Source organism: Magnolia sinica, chromosome 3 (genome assembly GCF_029962835.1).
Source record: "Magnolia sinica isolate HGM2019 chromosome 3, MsV1, whole genome shotgun sequence".
Classification (NCBI taxonomy): domain Eukaryota; kingdom Viridiplantae; phylum Streptophyta; class Magnoliopsida; order Magnoliales; family Magnoliaceae; genus Magnolia; species Magnolia sinica.
This window is the reverse complement of record NC_080575.1, coordinates 89,065,988-89,086,372: the sequence shown is the minus strand read 5'-3', so window position 1 is coordinate 89,086,372 and position 20,385 is coordinate 89,065,988. Positions and strand designations below refer to the sequence as shown.

The window sequence follows — 20,385 nt, the reverse complement described above, 5'->3', positions numbered from 1 at the left end:
ATTTTTTATGTTGCTTGTATTATCTTACTTGTTTTGTGTATGAGCTGTGATGGGTTCACTCACTAGCCTGGCCAGCTAACATTATGGCATGACAACCCTAAAGAAGTGATTGAGACGGAGAAAACAAATCAAATGTCAGAGAATGAAGCCTAGTTGATGGATGAATCTCAAGATCAATGGTCGTCTTTAGCAGAAGATGAACTAGTTGCATTGGATTAATTGGTTGTCATATAATTTATTGTTTAAGAGATTTGGCTTCTTCTTTATAGCTTATGATAGTTAGATTGAATTCAACATTGTTTATAAACATGTTATGTTGAACTATTTTGGATATTATGATTGAATAAAGTCTCAAGTAGGTGGATTCAATTAATCATTGAATAAAATGGTTTGAATGTGATAGCGGTAGTGATGATATGTGCAAGAATGTATGATATGGGTGTATGCTTGAATGTAAATTGGGTGTGAACATATGAAAAATTAAACTATGCCTCCAAGTAACGGTATGATAAGTTGGTTTATGTACGCTTGGTGTACCAGTCTTAAACTATAATTCGGGTTTGCGGTGCACACCCTGTATCCGAATTGTGGGGTGTGAAAAGGTTGGTCCAACCTATGGATGGATTGGGTCTCATACTTATGTGTCATGCTAGGACGTGTGGCGTGTACATGAGTTGTATTAAACGTGCATGTACAAAGCTTTTACATATACTAGAGGGAGAGTGAGGGACAGAAAAGAGAGGAGGAAGATATGCAAGGAAAAGTTGTATCTATATGCGCACACAAAGAAAGAGAGACTTAGAATGGTTTTAATGGTGGATGACCTATTCCCACTTTTACTAGTGTTGTGGCTCATTCGAGTTTTAGATCTAACTCGTATTTGAATTGATGTTGTGCATAATGCGGTACAATAGATGTGTGGAGTAAATGTCATATAATCATCACAATAAACCTGATGCGGACATCAGTGGTGTGTCCTTTAGAGTATACTAGAGGAGGCATCGTCCTGATAGAGCATTGGAGGGAAAGAGTTGATGTGCATGGACGTTGGGTCCATCGAATCCATTTTCTGACGTGCTATGAGTGTAGGAGTGGCATGACTGCACCCTGACCACAGGCCCATGGGTCGGATTTCACACCATAGGTCAGATTTTACACCTTGTCACATGGGTGTTAAGAGTTCATATGTTTTGTTTGTTCCCTCTTTTATCAAGAGATTAGGGTTTCAGGATTGACCCTTGGGTTTGAGAATTCCGCGGTTTCAAGTTTCCTTCCTTCTACATCTTCGAAGTGTAGAAAAACATAAGAATCATCCACCTTCTCACTACCAAAAAAAGGGGCAAAAGCTACAAACTACGTCAGTTTTTTGCTACGGATATAAACCGTAGTTAATATTGCTACGGTTTTAATCCGTAGCTAAAATGTTGCTTCACCATTCCTAATTAACGGTGGTGTAAGGGGCCCTATAGGGCTTATATATATATATATATATATATATATATATATATATATATATATATATATATATATATATATATATATATATATATATATGTTATATCTAAGCAGTCCATCTATTTTGAAATATTATTTTAGGATAGGAAATAAAAACTCAGGTAGATCGAAGGCTCAAGTGGACCACACGGTAGGAAACATAGAGATTAAATCACATTTGCTTCCTATGGTGTGGTCCACTTGGGTGTTCAATCTACTTTAAGTTTGGGATCATCAACTAAAATAATTTATTAAAATTAATGATTGGAATGGATGACCCAAATACATCATGGTGGACCCCACAGAGCTCTTGATAGGACCGTCCAGGTTCGTCTCATGAAAGGACGCCCAAAATTGGGCGCGTGCTAAAAAACGAAGCCCCGCCCAATACTCTTCTCTCTCTCTCTCTCTCCGTTCCCTAATCCTCTGTCCCTCCATTCCCCGATCCTCTCTCTCCCTCCCGGTCTCTGCTCCATCTTCTCATTCTCCTCGCTCTCTCTCCAACGCATCTCCGCCCTCTCTATCTCTCTCTCCCACTCCTTCTCAACCCAAACCCAAACCCTCCTCTCCCAACATCCATGTCTTGGGATGGCGCTCTCTCCTCTGTCCGATTGATAGTCCGAGGCAAAAATCATGTCCAGAGATCGGGAAAGGCCCGAAGCTCCACAGGTGCGAGGTGCGTGTAGTGGTATTTCCGTAGTTCTTATTCTGGGTGTGTCGTTTTTCGATGGAAATTAGGGTTTCGAGGGAGTGATCGGTGGTAAAAAATCAGGTATATTGTTCTTCCTTCATTTCCTTTCTTGTAATCTATGTTGAATTGAGATTTGATCGGAATTAGGTTTATCTTTGTTGAATTCCTTGTTCTGCTTTTTGAAATGTTGATTTATGGTTTTAGTGGAGAGATCATTGATTGTAGAAATGAGTCCTTTTTGGTTATGAGATCATTAAGGATAGAAGCTTCTTCAATGATCTGATTTGCATGATTTTTGGTTCTTATATTTACAATAATGATGCCAACTGTGGTAGCATTGATGATGCCTTGAGGTTGTTTGGTAAAATGCCTGAGAGAAGGTATTTATAGCTTTTCCACAGCTTCTGAAGTACTCAAGCTCACGGGCTAATGTTTGTTTCTTTTGACTCTAAATATTGGACAGGTAAATGACAGTAAGTTCAGGCAAGAGTATAAAAAAGTGTCATTTCTTCCCCATTTGTGGTAAGCTCCAATAAGAACATGCAGGGTCAGATTTACTTTTCAGGTTACTGTACAAACCTAATTAGTATATCAAATATAAATGGTTCAAGAAGCTTCGTTGCATGACTGACAAACCTAAAGTCTGCTTATGTTAGAATTCTAAGCTTCCCTGGAAAAATGAGAATGCCTACGCTTCTTCCTATAAATAATCTGGTTAATGACTAAACTTTACTTTTTAAACTAAAAAAATGGATTAAAGAAGCTCAGGCTATTCAGCTATGAATGTTTTACTCCTTGCTCAATCTTAGATATGATGGTTGACTAATTAGTGTTCTAACATTTGCAAGGTAAGTTGTTGTTCATGGATATTACTACGTTAATGTGTGGTTTATTAGTATTCATGTGTAATTCTTATGGGCCATGCCTGATATCTGTTGTTTCGGGGCCATCTATCTTACCCAAGGCCATGGTTTATGGTTGAGTTTAGAAGTTAGGAACTCAAGAAAAGGTGCAGGAAGGCAATTATTTATGATTCCATAGAAATGGAGAAATAAAAAAGTTTTCCTTATTCTTCCTTCCCCTGTTGTTGCAGGAATTGGTCAAATGAGATCTAGACATTGCTTATGGTTTTATTTTTAAATATAAAATATCTTAGAAAATGATATTTTTGGACGTTTTTAGGTTCCCTCTCTTAAATTATAGAATAAATGGCTTGAATTATTCAAGATGTTTTCTGAATTAAGAATAGTCCACAATTTAAAAATTGATGAATCTGGCATCATTGTTTGTTTTGGAGCCAATTTCTTATAGAGAACCCAACCATAACCATCTTTGTCATATGATGTATTAAACAAAAGTGCTAACTTCTGTAACTCAATCAGATCAATCAGAAATTGTGCCTATTTTTATTCAATGTATCTTCTTCCAGAAGTTGCACCTGCATGTGGGAAGGTTCTCTTTTTCTGTTTGTAACATTATTTGGATGTGATCATTTCTATATGTATATTTACTTTTGGAAAGTCAATATTGAGTTTTTAAACCATGAAATAAAAGATAATAGAATTTCAAGCGGGCAACAGAGAATTATATTATTCAAAAAGTTGGGAGCTCACTACTTGAGGATTATTGCAATGAAGAAAATGAGTGTACAGAGAGGGGTTCCTCATGTGACTGAAGTGGAAACAAACTACATAACCATTATAAATAACAAGCCCACCAATAAAATGATACAACCAAATCACCACCTTACACTGGACCTTGGATACATACCAAGCATAGCAACAGCCATCCAAACCGCCAACTCAGACTAACCATAAAGCATACCATTTTGCAGCAAGAAGACATCAAAAGCTGGTTTTTACACAAACATCTATAATAAAATTCTTCTCACTGCATAACATCAAGAAACTTCTGCAGAATCTAGAAAAACAAATTACACCAACATCTCCAAATAGGGATCTTCACATACAATCTTTTGAAAACAAAGGACACATTAAATTATCTCCTTATTGTACAAATAGGAAAATTTTTTGTCTAACCAAACAAGAACCCACACAACAAGCCAAATGGAGCCTAAGCCCCTTTTTAACTTCGCCAATGTAACTCCTTGCATTGCCGTTCCCAAGCCCAGGTAAAGGAGGAGGGAGAATGGGCATCAAGGTGAGTTGTGTACTTTTCATTCCTTTTCCGAGAGACATTTTTAAAATGCTTGATGGTTAATTTCAAGAGTTTTCTTATAAAACGTATTAGTAATGACTTCTTCTACTACCATCTGAGGACCTCAAAGGCCCAACTAACTTGAGATTTTTATATGTAGGCTGATGTATTTTCAGCCCCACAGATCAATGTTTCCATTGCAAGGTTCAATATTGAAATGGTAAAGTTTTTAACTATTTATTTTATCTTTGTTTTTTTCCTGTTCTTCATAAATAATTTGATGTCTTAGCCTCCTGTCATTACTAGCTAGTTTTGTCACTATTTGTACATATGTCAATCTCATGAGTCTTACTTTTTGTAATTTTCTTACCCTTGTAGTGATTATCAGAAGCAGTGAGCCATCATTGAAAGATTACCCTTGTAGTGAGTCTAGGTACATGTTTTCTTCCCTTCTGTTGGTATTTTCTTCTACCTTTACATTTGAAGACTCGCCTGAGTCTTTGTTTGGCTTGACTTGATATTTAAGAAATGGCTTGAGTGACATTGTAGTGCAATATGTTTCTATGATCTAGGTCTTCTCAGTTTTTTTGAAAATTTGCCATCTTTATGTTTTTTTTTTCGCCTGATTCTATCTTCTACTGATTGTATTAAAATGCAAGATGGGAGAGGACAAGGATCTTTCAGTTATGACGAACGTGGATTTGCAAAAGTTGTTCCCAGGTAAGAAGGTAAGAGAATAATACACCCAGGTGAACTTGAATCATATGCATGACATGTCACGTATCACAACATTGGCAACATGTCCATCTAATTTAAGACATGCGCTATAAATGCATTTTGGCTGAAAAGATACTTTCTTTCACATTGACTGAAAAGATATTGAAGCTTTTTTTTTTTTTTTTTGTAAGCAGATACTTTCTTCCACATTGACTGAAAAGATATTAAGAGCTTTTTTTTTCTTGTTGAATTTGTGCCAAGGGAGTTCCACTTCTCTTTGTTTTTTATGGGGTGCATTTGCGTAGGAAATACTTCTGATGTTAGATTGATGAGATAAATAAAGGAATGACAACTAAGTGCTACCTTCATTTAATCCCTTAACTGTTGTACCTAGGGGACATCTACCTCTGATGTTAGATTAATTGGTAGAGTATGAGGCCCTTCAAGGTCTCTAGCTACAACAGTCCTTGTAAGTTACAAAGACAAAATCATCAGTTTTATAATTTTTTCTTTCTTTCTTTCTTTATATGGGTGAGGAGATAAAAAGCCAATCATCTAAACTGCCAATCTACCATTCAAAATTATCAAAGAGTAAGGTATTGAAGTTCCCTTCTTCTTCTTCTTCTTCTTCTTCTTAAGGTCTGAGCATTGAGTGATGAGTGGAACCTGTATAATGACATTGAAAAAATATGCATTGTTAACATTAGCATCTAATCTTTAGATGGCTGTTTTATTTTATGGCAGAGGAGCTCTTCATCATTACGAATGCTATCTATTACATTTGCTGGTGGATGTTTTCTGGTAGCCATTGGTATTCTTGCTCAACTTTGTAAGCCTCAACTCTTCAAGGCTAGAAAATCTCCAGCCTTGAGTTTCTTTTCTCTAAGCCTATATATTCCCAAGAAGACTACCTGTTTCTAACATTTTGATGCACCTAATGAGCTGACCAACCTGATTTTAGACTAGAGCAACTGTGCAATTGGACCCACCTCATGATAGCTCGTTCTTGCACCCGATGTCAACATTACGGAGTTCATAATTTAGCTTGGGGTATTTCATCTATTTTCATGTTATTTCTGTGGAGGGATGAGGCTAGGATGATGATGATGGTGATGTAAATAAATAAAGAAAAAGAAATTCAAACAAAGATTAGTGACTGACTAGGGAGTATTGGTGTGAAAATGGAAAATCTGTTCCTTAATACAAAGATTAGTGGTGGGCTGAGGCTAGGATGAGCCGTTCTAAATCTTGTTTTCCTATATAGTTCTTCAAACTTTTTATTCCACTTGCTAATGTTCCTTGATACAAATCATGCAGTCCCTGTATTTCTATATGGAGCAGCAGATGAGCAAGCAAGGACCCTTGATTCAACCAGTAGAATTGCTAGACAGGTGAGTATGTATGTACTCTCCTTGTTGCTGGTGGAGTATCATCCAAATGCTCCTTTTGGTTATGGCTTGTGTTTTTTGAACTTAGCAATTGATGGATTCACGAATGCAACTCAGGATTCCAAAACTGCAAGGTTTGTCAGTTCATGAGTTGACTGTTTCTCCTCTTGTTGGTGAACTTGTGCTTTCTGAAAATATTCTAACCTGGGAAATGAGAGCTTTGGTGTGGAGTAGAAATGAGAAGACAGTGATGCCAACAATGTGGGTCCAATGCTGCAAAAATGTGGGAAATGTTTTTATCATATTTGTTGTTTATGTTCATAGGTTATGGTTCACCCAGTGAATAAATTCTTACCTGCATGCATGGGTTATGGTCTACATGGAATCTGTGAGTTATTTACTACATTTAAAAAAGCAGGTGTTTTGGGCAGAGGTTTGTGGGGTATGTCCTAAATCCAGGTTTCTTAAGGGCCTTTTGGGGTAGAAATCTGTGGAGAGCTCCACCTCAAGATTTGCTTGAAAGGCTTGCAAGAAGATTTCATGGGTGGGGCTGAGATTCTTGTTTCAAATCCTATTGTCTTTTTCCGTGAGACAGTGCTTGAGAAGTCAGTCAGGACTATAATGAGCAAGTCCCCTAACAAGCACAATCGTGTCTACACGGAGGCCCGTCCCTTGGAAGATGGGCTTGCTGAGCCATTGACAAGGGGCGTATCGACCCTAAGGATGACCCAAAAGCCCGCTCAAAGATCCTATCTGAAGAATTCGGGTGGGACAAGGATCTTGCCAAGTAGATCTGGTGTTTTGGACTCGAAACTACTGACCCAAATATGGTTGTTGACATGTACAAGGGAGTTCAGTACCTGAATGAAATCAAGGATTCTGTTGTGGCTGGGTTCCAATGGGCATCAAGGAGTTTGGTACGTCTCTTGTCAAGAATGCACATGTGTAGTTCATCAAACAATACATTATGTGATATCGTGTTCATGATATCTATGTTGTAATTACAGTTATCTATAATAATAATAATTTTTTCATTATAGTGCATTCACAATAGTTATCATTGTGGTTATAGTTATTCATTATGTGACAGGTTTTCAGGTGAGATGAACGAGTTTCAAAACAAAACAGTCTGCGATTTTGAGAAGCAATCGATTCCCAGGATGTATGTGTCTTTCAGGGGTCATCTGCACCTTGGAAGCATACAATGAAATATAAGAAAAACCCTCGAGTTCTTTTCTTTGAATCATGATTGGAGTGACCTGGCCATTTGGACATGCCGTATTTATGAACCGCTGCTCGAAATTGATGGAGCAGACTTGGATGTGCGTCGGAGCTATCCGGAAGAGCGGGGGTCCCTGGAAGGTGGGAACCGCTGTTATGACCATGATGAAGCTGTCTATTTCCTATGGACAGCATTGGAGGGGCCTGGCCATTTGGATAGGCTGTGTTTATGTATTTGATCGAAATTAATGGAGTAGACTCGGATGTGCGTCGGAGCTATTCGAAAGAGCGGGGTTCCCTGAAAAGAGGGAACCACTATTGTGACCATGATGAAGCTGTCCATTTTTTATGGACAGCATTGGAAGGGCCTGGCCATTTGCGCCGGATGACCGTATTTATATCTGTATTTGCAGGGACCAAAACCTATAACCTAAACCTTAACCTTAACCTAAACCTAAACCTTAACCTAAAACCTAAAACCTAAACCTAAACCTAAAACCTAAATGTATTCTCAAATTTCGAAACCTAAACCTACACCTAATCCTGATCTTAACTCCCTAACCTAAACCTATGCCTAAACTTGAAAACATAAACATAAACCCGATCCCGAACCCGAACCCGATTTCCTAAACCTAAACCTTAACCTATTCTCAATTCCCTAAACCTATATCTTATAACCTAAACCTAAACCTAAACCTAAACCTAAACCTAAATCTTAACCTATACCTATAACCTTAACCTAAACCTAAACCTTAACCTTAACCTTAACCTTAACCTAAAACCCAAACCTATAACCTAAACCTAAATCAAAACAAATAACCAAAACCAAAACCAAAACCAAAACCTATATCCTAAACCTGAACGCATTCTCAAATCCTATAACCTATAATCTAAACCTAAACCTAAACCTATAACCTATAACCTAAACCAAAACCTATAACCTAAACCAAAGCCAAAACCTATAGCCTAAACCCAAACCCATTCTCAAATCCAAAAACCTATAACCTAAACCGTTAACCTATAACCTAAATCAAATCCTATAACCTAAACCAAACCTAAACCTAAACCTAAACCTATAACCTAAACCTAAACCTATAACCTAAACTCAAATCCTTAAACGTAAACCTAAACCTAATCCTATAACCTAAACTCAAATCCCTAAACCTTAACTTATAACCTAACCTAAACCTATACTTATAACCTAAAACTATTCTCAAATCCCAAAGCCTATAACTTAAACCTAACTTTTCCCAAAACCTATAACCTAAACTCAATTCCCTAAACCTAAACTTACACCTAATCCTAATCTTAACTCCCTAACCTAAACCTAAACCTAAACCTAAACTTGCAAACCCAAACCTAAACCCAATCTCGAACTTGAACCCAATTTCCTAAACCTAAACCATAACCCATACTCAAATCCAAAAACCCATAACCTAAACTTAAACCTAAACCAAAACTTATAACTTAAACCCAAACCCATTCTCAAATCCCAAAACCTATAACTTAAACCAAAACCTATAACCTAAACCTGAACCCATTCTCAAATCCCAAAACCTATAACGTAAACCTAAACCTTAACCTAAACCTATAACCTATAACCTAAACCAAAACCTATAACCTAAACCAAAACCAAAACCTATAACCTAAGCCCAAACCCATTCTCAAATCCCAAAACATATAACCTAAACCTAAACCTATAACCTAAACTTGAACTCATTCTCAAATCCCAAAACCTTTAACCCAAACCTAAACCTTAACATAAACCTATAACCTATAACCTAAATCAAAACCTATAACATAAACCAAAACCAAAACTTATAACCTAAACCCGAACCCATTCTAAAATCCAAAAACCTATAACCTAAACCAAAACCAAAACCTATAACCTAAACCCGAACACATTCTCAAATCCCAAAACCTATAACCTAAACCTAAACCTAAACCGTAACCTAATCCTATAACCTAAACTCAAATCCCTAAACCTTAACCTATTAACCTAACTTAAACCTATACTTATAACCTAAAACTATTCTCAAATCCCAAAACCTATAACTTAAACCTAACTTTTCCCAAAACCTATAACCTAAACTCAATTCCCTAAACCTAAACTTACACCTAATCCTAATCTGAACTCCCTAACCTAAACCTAAACCCAAACCTAAACCCAATCTCGAACTTGAACCCAATTTCCTAAACCTAAACCATAACCCATACTCAAATCCAAAAACCCATAACCTAAACTTAAACCTAAACCAAAACTTATAACTTAAACCCAAACCCATTCTCAAATCCCAAAACCTATAACTTAAACCAAAACCTATAACCTAAACCTGAACCCATTCTCAAATCCCAAAACCTATAACGTAAACCTAAACCTTAACCTAAACCTATAACCTATAACCTAAACCAAAACCTATAACCTAAACCAAAACCAAAACCTATAACCTAAGCCCGAACCCATTCTCAAATCCCAAAACCTATAACCTAAACCAAAACCTATAACCTAAACCTATAACCTAAACTTGAACTCATTCTCAAATCCCAAAACCTTTAACCTAAACCTAAACCTTAATATAAACCTATAACCTATAACCTAAATCAAAACCTATAACCTAAACCAAAACCAAAACCTATAACCTAAACCCGAACCCATTCTCAAATCCAAAAACCTATAACCAAAACCTATAACCTAAACCAAAACCAAAACCTATAACCTAAACCCGAACACATTCTCAAATTCCAAAACCTATAACCTAAACCTAAACCGTAACCTAATCCTATAACCTAAACTCAAATCCCTAAACCTTAACCTAGTAACCTAACCTAAACCTATACTTATAACCTAAAACTATTCTCAAATCTCAAAACCTATAACCTAAACCTAACCTTTCCTTAAACCTATAACCTAAACTCAATTCCCTAAACCTAAACCTAGACCTAAACCTAAACCTATAGCCTAAACTCAAATCCCTAAACTTTAACCTATAACCTAACCTAAACCTATACTTATAACCTAAAACTATTCCCAAATCCCAAAACCTATAACCTAAACTCAATTCCCTAAAGCAAAACCTACACCTAATCCTAATCTCAACTCCCTAACCTAAACCTAAACCTAAACTTGAAAACCCAGACTTAAACCCAATCCCAAACCTGAACCCGATTTTCTAAACCTAAATCATAACCCATCCTCAAATCCAAAAACATATAACTTAAACCTAAACCTAAACCAAAACTTATAACCTAAACCCGAACCCATTCTCAAATCCCAAAACCTATAACCTAAACCAAAACCTAAACCTATAACCTATAACCTAAACCTAAACCTTCACCTAAACCTATAACCTATAACCTAAATCAAAACCTATAACTTAAACCAAAACCAAAACCTATAACCTAAGCCCGAACCCATTCTCAAATCCCAAAACCTATAACCTAAACCAAAACCTATAACCTAAACTAAAACCAAAACCTATAACCTAAACTTGAACTCATTCTCAAATCCCAAAACCTTTAACCTAAACCTAAACCTTAACATAAACCTATAACATATAACTTAAATCAAAACCTATAACCTAAACCAAAACCAAAACCTATAACCTAAACTCGAACTCATTCTCAAATTCAAAAACCTATAACCTAAACCAAAACCTATAACCAAAACCAAAACTAAAACCTATAACCTAAACCCGAACCCATTTTCAAATCCCAAAACCTATAACCTAAATCTAAACCGTAACCTAATCCTATAACCTAAACTCAAATCCCTAAACCTTAACCTATTAACCTAACCTAAACCTATACTTATAACCTAAAACTATTCTCAAATCTCAAAACTTATAACCTAAACCTAACATTTCCCTAAACATATAACCTAAACTCAATTCCCTAAACCTAAACCTAGACCTAAACCTAAACCTATAGCCTAAACTCAAATCCCTAAACCTTAACCTATAACCTAACCTAAACCTATACTTATAACCTAAAACTATTCCCAAATCCCAAAACCTATTACCTAAACCTAACCTTTCCCTAAACCTATAAGCTAAACTCAATTCCCTAAAGTAAAACCTACACCTAATCCTAATCTCAACTCCCTAACCTAAACTTGAAAACCCAAACTTAAACCCATTCCCGAACCTGAACCCGATTTTCTAAACCTAAACCATAACCCATCCTCAAATCCAAAAACATATAACCTAAACCTAAACCTAAACCAAAACTTATAACCTAAACCCGAACCCATTCTCAAATCCCAAATCCTATAACCTAAACCAAAACCTAAACCTATAACCTATAACCTAAACATAAACCTTAACCTAAACCTATAACCTATAACCTAAATCAAAACCTATAACCTAAACCAAAACCAAAACCTATAACCTAAGCCCGAACCCATTCTCAAATTCCAAAACCTATAACCTAAACCAAAACCTATAACCAAAACCAAAACCAAAACCTATAACCTAAACTTGAACTCATTCTCAAATCCCAAAACCTTTAACCTAAACCTAAATCTTAACATAAACCTATAACCTATAACCTAAATCAAAACCTATAACCTAAACCAAAACCAAAACCTATAATCTAAACTCGAACCCATTCTCAAATTCAAAAACCTATAACCTAAACCAAAACCTATAACCAAAACTAAAACCAAAACCTATAACCTAAACCCGAACGCATTCTCAAATCCCAAAACCTATAACCTAAACCTAAACCGTAACCTAATCCTATAACCTAAACTCAAATCCCTAAACATTAACCTATAACCTAACCTAAACCTATACTTATAACCTAAAACTATTCCCAAATCCCAAAACCTATAACCTAAACCAAAACCAAAACCTATAACCTAAACTTGAACTCATTCTCAAATCTCAAAACCTTTAACCTAAACCTAAACCTTAACATAAACCTATAACGTATAACCTAAATCAAAACCTATAACCTAAACCAAAACCAAAACCTATAACCTAAACTCAAACCCATTCTCAAATTCAAAAACCTATAACCAAAACCTATAACCTAAACCCGAACCTATTCTCAAATCCCAAAACCTATAACCTTAACCTAAACCGTAACCTAATCCTATAACCTAAACTCAAATCCCTAAACCTTAACATATAACCTAACCTAAACCTATACTTATAACGTAAAACTATTCCCAAATCCCAAAACCTATAACCTAAACCTAACCTCTCCCAAAATCTATAACCTAAACCAAAACCTATAACCTAAACCAAAATCAAAACCTATAACCTAAACTTGAACTCATTCTCAAATCCCAAAACCTTTAACCTAAACCTAAACCTTAACCTATAACCTAAATCAAAACCTATAACCTAAACCAAAATCAAAACCTATAACCTAAACTCGAACCCATTCTCAAATTCAAAAACCTATAACCTAAACCAAAACCTATAACCTAAACTCGAACTCATTCTCATATTCAAAAACCTATAACCTAAACCAAAACCTATAACCAAAACCAAAACCAAAACATATAACCTAAACCCGAACCCATTCTCAAATCCTAAAACCTATAACCTAAACCTAAACCATAACCTAATCCTATAACCTAAACTCAAATCCCTAAACCTTAACCTATAACCTAACCTAAACCTATACTTATAACCTAAAACTATTCCCAAATCCCAAAACCTATTACCTAAACCTAACCTCTCTCTAAACCTATAACCTAAACTCAATTTCCTAAAACTAAACCTACACCTAATCCTAATCTCAACTCCCTAACCTAAACCTAAACCTAAACCTAAACTTGAAAACCCAAACTTAAACCCAATCCCGAACCTGAACCCGATTTCCTAAACCTAAACCATAACCCATTCTCAATTCCCTAAAGCTATAACCTATAACCTAAACCTAAACCTAAACCTAAACCTAAAACCTAAACCTATAACCTATAACCTAAATCAAAACCTATTACCTTTCCCTAAACCTATATCCTATAACCTAAATCAAAACCAAAATCAAAACCTAAAACCTAAACCTATAATTTATAACCTAAATCAAAACATATAATCAAAACCAAAACCAAAACCTATAACCTAAACCAAAACCAAAACCTATAGCCTAAACCCGAACCCATTCTCAAATCTAAAAAACCTATAACCTAAACCTAAACCTTAACCTAAACCATTAACCTGTAACCTAAATCAAAACCTATAACCTAAACCAAAACCAAAACCTATAACCTATAACCTAAACCCGAACCCATTCTCAAATCCCAAAACCCAAACCTAAACCTATAACCTAAACTCAAATCCCTAAACCTAAACCTAAACCTAATCCTATAACCTAAACTCAAATCCCTAAACCTTAACTTATAACCTAACCTAAACCTATACTTATAACTTAAAACTATTCTCAAATCCTAAAACCTACAACCTAAACCTAACCTTTCCCTAAACCTATAACCTAAACTCAATTCCCTAAACCTAAACCTAGACCTAAATCTAAACCCATAGCCTAAACTCAAATCTCTAAACCTTAACATATAACCTAACCTAAACCTATACTTATAACCTAAAACTATTCCCAAATCCCAAAACCTATTACCTAAACCTAACCTTTCCCTAAACCATAACACATTCTCAATTCCTTAAAGCTATAACCTATAACCTAAACCTAAACCTAACCTAAACTTATAACCTTTCCTTAAACCTTTAACTTAAACCTAAACTTAAAACCTAAATGTATTCTCAAATCCTTAAACCCAAACCTACACCTAATCCTAATCTCAACTCCCTCACCTAAACCTAAACTTGAAAACCCAAACCTAAACCCGATCCCGAACCCAAACCCGAACCCGAACCCGAATTCCTAAACCTAAACCTTAACCTGTAATCAAGTTCCCAAAAGCTATAACCTATAACCTAAACCTAAACCAAAACCTATAACCTAAACCTTAACCTATAACCTAAACTTAATTATAACCTATAGCCTAACCTTAACCTAAATCTAAACCAAAACCTAAACCTATAATCATATGGTGAGGCCATTTCTTTTGTGTCAATTTCATTTCTCTTTGAGTTTTTTTTTTAATTCATTAAGATAAAAAAATGGTTATACGTGATGCACTTCTCTTACTGTCTTTCTTTTCTCCAATGGGCATTCTAATTTATGAATGACATGACTGTTTGTAGGATGATGGAATATACGAAGCTGTTGAAATTTCAGGGTGAAGTCAAAGATTTGTATTTTCAGCATTCTTGTAATTGTAACTGTAATTGATTGTAATTGTAATTAATTGAATGAAGGATTGTAATTGTAATTGAATGAATGAATGATTGTAATTGAATGAATGAATGATTGTACAGGTGCTAATTGAATGAACAGGTGGTAATTGAATGAACAAATGATTTAATTTTTCAATGTACAAAATAGTTACGGATATTGACCGTAGCCACTAGTCAGACAGTGTAGCCTTTTTAATTTTGGCATATTGCTATGGACTTTCAACTACAAATAATATCCGTAGCTATTTGAACTTTTTGCTACAGATATAATTGCTATGGATTATATCTGTAGCTATTTAACATATAGTTACGGATTAAATCCGTAGCTACTAATGAGACAGGTGTAGCCTTTTAAATTTTGGCCTATTGCTACGGACTTTCAGCTACAAATAATATCCGTAGCTGTTTAAGTTTTTGCTACAGATATAATTGCTACGGATTATATCCGTAGCTATTGAACATATAGCTACGGATTAAAACCGTAGCCATAGGTTCCAGACCTATCGTTATGGCACCTACGATGACGGTCATGTTACAGACTAGCTACGGACTAAATCCGTAGCCATAGGTCTATGGCTACGGATTTAATCCATAGCCTTTGCCCCTTTTTTTGGTAGTGATCTTTTCCTTTTGATGACAAAGGATCCGTACTTTCTTCATGAACCATCCATTCTTCATCTGTTTTGTTCCTATCTGGATATCCTCTTTTGGTTTGAACGGAAAAGAAAGATGGGTAGTCAGGAGAATTAGATCCAAACTTGATCATGGACTGACTTATGCTAGATATGGGATATCTTCATATCCTTAGGTCCTCACTTTTTTACTGTTTACGTGGTTTTATGCTAAGGGGCATGATCCTAGCGGAATGATACCATCTTTATGTTGAGATTTGCCTAATCCCTCTATTTGAAAATGGTTAGTTGATTAATTAATTTATTTGAATATCTTCAACCGGATTATACATGCATCTAGGATTAGGTCATCATATGTCCCTGCATCAATTTTCATATCAGAGCCTAGATTTAGCATATGTTAGTTTATTAACAATCTCTCTTTTGATAAAAATTTTATAAAGAACCCCGTAACTCGACCCACGTATCGACTCTGCGAATGGGACATATTTTGTTAAGTTTAGTTAGCCCTTTTTTCCTAGGTTTTATTGAGTCCCCATATAAATCTAGGCCATATAAGGTAGTTTTATTGCATTAGTATCACTATTTTTACCCTTTCTCGCACATAGATTTAAGACCATTCACCTGTCATTCATAATATAAGGTAGTTTTATTGCATTAGTATCACTATTTTTTACCCTTTCTCGCACATAGATTTAAGACCATTCACCTGTTATTCTTGGTATATGCCCACGCGCACTAGTCGTGGATTTGGTCTCCATTACACCATGGACTCTAATCAATTTGTCAAGGCTATGGAGGGCCTAATTAAGATAATGGATCGACAGTTTTGAACCTTGAGGGATGATATCGTGCAACAGTTTGCACATCACGATGGTAGGTTCACACGTCTAGAGGAGAGAGTCATGTGTGTAGAGGCTAGTATTCCAACCGCCACTGTAAGTGGTGCCTAAGGAACCCTTGACACCGGGCTGTCGATCAACAAAAAATGAAGTAACAACATTATTGGGCCAAGTGCTAGGCCCACAATGCTAGGTCAATGCTACCACTATGGTGGCATGGATCACATCGTTGCCGAGTGTTCAAATAATGGTGGACGCATTGCTTTTATTTCTGAACACCCCACAAAAGAAGAAGTGGCAAATAAAGTTGATGGTGACCAAGATGATGAGGAGATCATTATCCCCTCCCTTGAACTAGCTAATGATGCTGAGGATGATACTATGAAGACCATCCCACTTGCAGTGGTGAGGTGCGCCTTGACCCAGATGAAGGAAAGCGAAGATTGACATAAAACCACCATTTTCCACACTTGCGTCAAGTACGGAAAAAGAGCTGCAAAGTAATCATAAACAACAAGAGCTATGAGAATGTAGTTTCCCTAGTTACTTTGAGTCACCTGGTGTTGAAGTCAGTCCCTCACCCCAACTCATACAGAGTTTCTTGGGCGGATGCAACATCCCTCCCTGTGACTTAATGATGCCTTGTTCCGATTGAGTTTGGACTATACGAGGAAAAATTGTGGTGTGATGTGGTTACGATGGACGTTGGTCATATCATCTTGGGAAGGTCATGATTATATGACAAAGATGTCACAATATTCGAGCGTACGAATAATTGTGTGTTTAAACATGAAGAAAAGAAGCTTGTCTTAAGCCCGCTCCCTCCCAAATCGTCCATATGAATGAAAGATGTTGCATCCCCAAGCGGTCCTAAGAGTTAAAGGGCGCCTCAGTCGAAGTCTCTTCGCATTATAGATGCTAAGGAGTTTAAGAGGGAGACCAAGGCGAGGACTATGGTGTATGGCCTACTGGCTAAGGAGAGTACACCCGAAGTTACTCTGGGGATACCCTAAGAGGCTCATCCAGTCTTAGAAGAGTTTCGTGATATCTTCCCTGAGGACCTTCTAGACGAGATTCCACCGATGTGAGACATTCAACATGCAATAAATCTCGTCCCAAGGGCGACTCTACCAAACCTCCATCACTACATAATGAACCCCACCAAGCATGTCGAGTTGAAGAGGCATATGAATGCATGAATTATTTAAAAAGGGATTCATTCATGGGAGTCTGAGCTCGTACACCATGCCTGCGCTTCATACACCCAAGAAAGACGGCACGTGGTGCATGTGTGTTGATAATAGAGTCATAAACAAGATCATTGTCAAGTATCGATTTCTCATCCCAAGGCTTGATGACATGCTTGGCATGATAGTCACATTTACTATCTTTTCAAAAATTCACTTTAAGAATGGTTATCACCAAATTCATGTTCACTTGGGAGATGAATGGAAAATTACCTTCAAGATGAAAGACGGGCTGTACGAGTGGCTGGTTATGTAACACCTTGACGGTGATGAACCAAGTGCTACAACCCTTTATGGGTGAGTTTTTAGGTGTATACTTCGATGATATCCTCATTTATAGTACGTCCCTTAGCCAGCACATCAAGCACTTGAGGAAGTCTGCAATGTCTTGTGCACAAAAAAGCTCTCTGCGAACCTCAAGAAGTGTTCCTTCTTGACCTCCCGAGTTATATTGCTGGTGTTCGTTGTATTGTCAAAGGGTATGTCTGCAGACCTTAAGAAAGTCAAGGTCAATGTCAATTGGCCTGAGCTGCGTACTATATATAATGTGCGAAGCTTTCATGGCCTAGTCAAATGGAGGAACAACCCCATTATAGATAACTCTTGAATCACAGAGTTGCAGCGCATCAACCCTAATTTGTTCGAGAGATACAGGAGTTCTCTTTCGCCAATGGCGAACTCTTCCTAACTGGGGAGAATTGATGCAGATATCAGTGGTGCACCCCTTAGAGTGTACCAGAGGAGAAGGTGTTGCCGACACAGTACCATAGTGGAGGAGTTGATGTGGATGGACGTTGGGTCCATTAGACCCATTTTCTAACATGCGACGAGTGAAGGAGCGACATGATCGTACCCTAACCGCACACCCATGGGTCAGATTTCACACCTGTCACATGGGTGTTTTAGTTTCAAGCATTTTTTTATTATTTTTCCTTATTTTAGGGGCTTTATTGCATTTTTTCTTTTTTTTTGTTATTTTTCTTGTTTTCTGGGGCTTTAGAGCACTTTCATTTTTTCATGACTTATATAAACACTATGAGAAACTCTATTTTATATCATTGAATGAATAAGAGTTCGTATGTTTTGTTTGTTTTCTCTTTTATCAAGAGATTAGGGTTTCAAAATTGGCCCTTGGGTGTTGAGGATTCCACCCCAATTTTAGATTTTCTTCTTTCTAGATCTTCGAGGTGCAGGAGAATGTAAGAATCATCTGCCTTCTTTTTCTTTTAATAACAAAGAATCTGCACTTTCTTCATGAACCATCTATTTTGTTCATATCTGGATATCCCCTTTTGGTTTGAACAGAAAAGAGGAATGACTAGTTAAGAGAATTAGATTCAAACTTGACCGTGAACTGACTTATGTTAGATCTGTGATATCCTCATATCCCTAGGTCCTACCTTTTTTACTATTTCCATGGTTTTATGCTAAGAGGCATGATCCTGACGAAATAATTTTATCTTTGTGTTGAGATTTGTTCAATCTCTTTGATTAAAAACAGTTAGTTGATTAATTTATTTATTTGAATATTTTCAATCTGATTATACATGCATTTAGGATTAGATCATCACATGTCCCTATATCAAAATCACACACAAGCTTTGTTGCGTGAGCTCCCAACAATACTGTCGGCACGGGGCTACACTCAAGTGCAAAAAAGAGATGTTGGAAGTGGCTACTCGCACAAACGAAGTGACAGAAACACCCTTAATTGAAGGACCACCCACATCCCCTTTCCAAAAGTTTATGCGAAGACTAAAATTGACTAGACGACGTGAGTTCTTTGACACCTTTGTTCAGCTGGAGAGGGACCATCTAAGCCATTTGATTCTTTGTTCAGCTAGAGAGGGACAATCTAAACCAATAGATTCAACCGAGCAATTTGATCACAAGGTCATCAGATCCGTTGGATTTGATATATTTGGACCTATATAAATATGCATAGAATACTAGTATTATTAGAAGACATTTATATTTCCCTAAGGTAGTAGTAGCGGTGAAAAAAAAGGCGTCACGACACATATCACACATGGAATAGCATTTACTAAAATCTGAAAAGAAGTAGGGCAATGAAGTGTAGGCTGGGTGGCCAACACAAGATACCTAATCAAAATCCTTTTTGTGGGCTTTTTGTGTAGCAATGTGGGAAGCACGTTTGCCTTTTTACTACCATACGCATGCACTTGCTGTGACCTACTTTATATAGTGGAAGCAACTTTTCTAGAATGAGATAGGGAGGCTTGGAAAGCAGCCCATGAGTGTACGGTGGGTGCCCTATGAGTGTACGGTGGGTGCAGTCACTGTGTCCTAACCTGCCTGGGTCAAGCTCACAGCTTTCTAATCAAAAGAGCCTTAGCTTTTGTTTTCTCCCTCTATTCTTTTCTCTTCCCCCAACCCAAAAGAAATCTCTCTCTCTCTCTCTCTCTCTCTCTCTCTCTCTTGTGTACATATGTGTGTGCAGTGTTTCCTGTGGTCCTGAAACTTTTGACTAACATGTGGACCACTTAACTTTTTATCTGAACTGTCCGTTCTTTTGTACAAGTAGGGACAAACCAAGATGCAAAAAAAAAAAAAAAAATTTAAATGATGCCGATTGGATGATCATAAGCATCCAATGAAGAGCTGAGAAAATGATAGGTCAAGATTGGGTCAATAAATAAAATAGATCCAATCAGCATCTTGAACCATCCATCTTATGAATCCCACTTTTTATTGCTTGTAACTCCAACGA

At 36.7% G+C, this 20,385-nt stretch overlaps 1 long non-coding RNA gene across 2 annotated transcripts; it reads left to right on the top strand.

The window, feature by feature from the left end:
- Nucleotides 1-2,023: 2,023 nt before the first annotated feature.
- Nucleotides 2,024-5,056, top strand: LOC131238621 (uncharacterized). 2 transcript variants are annotated; one of them, XR_009167982.1, is made up of 5 exons: nucleotides 2,024-2,266; nucleotides 2,649-2,732; nucleotides 4,503-4,562; nucleotides 4,721-4,775; nucleotides 5,002-5,056. It is a non-coding gene; the product is annotated as an uncharacterized LOC131238621 (long non-coding RNA). The 2 variants fall into 2 exon arrangements; XR_009167981.1 differs by lacking the exon at nucleotides 2,024-2,266 and having other exon boundaries at nucleotides 2,273-2,732.
- The last annotated feature ends 15,329 nt before the right edge of the window (nucleotides 5,057-20,385 follow it).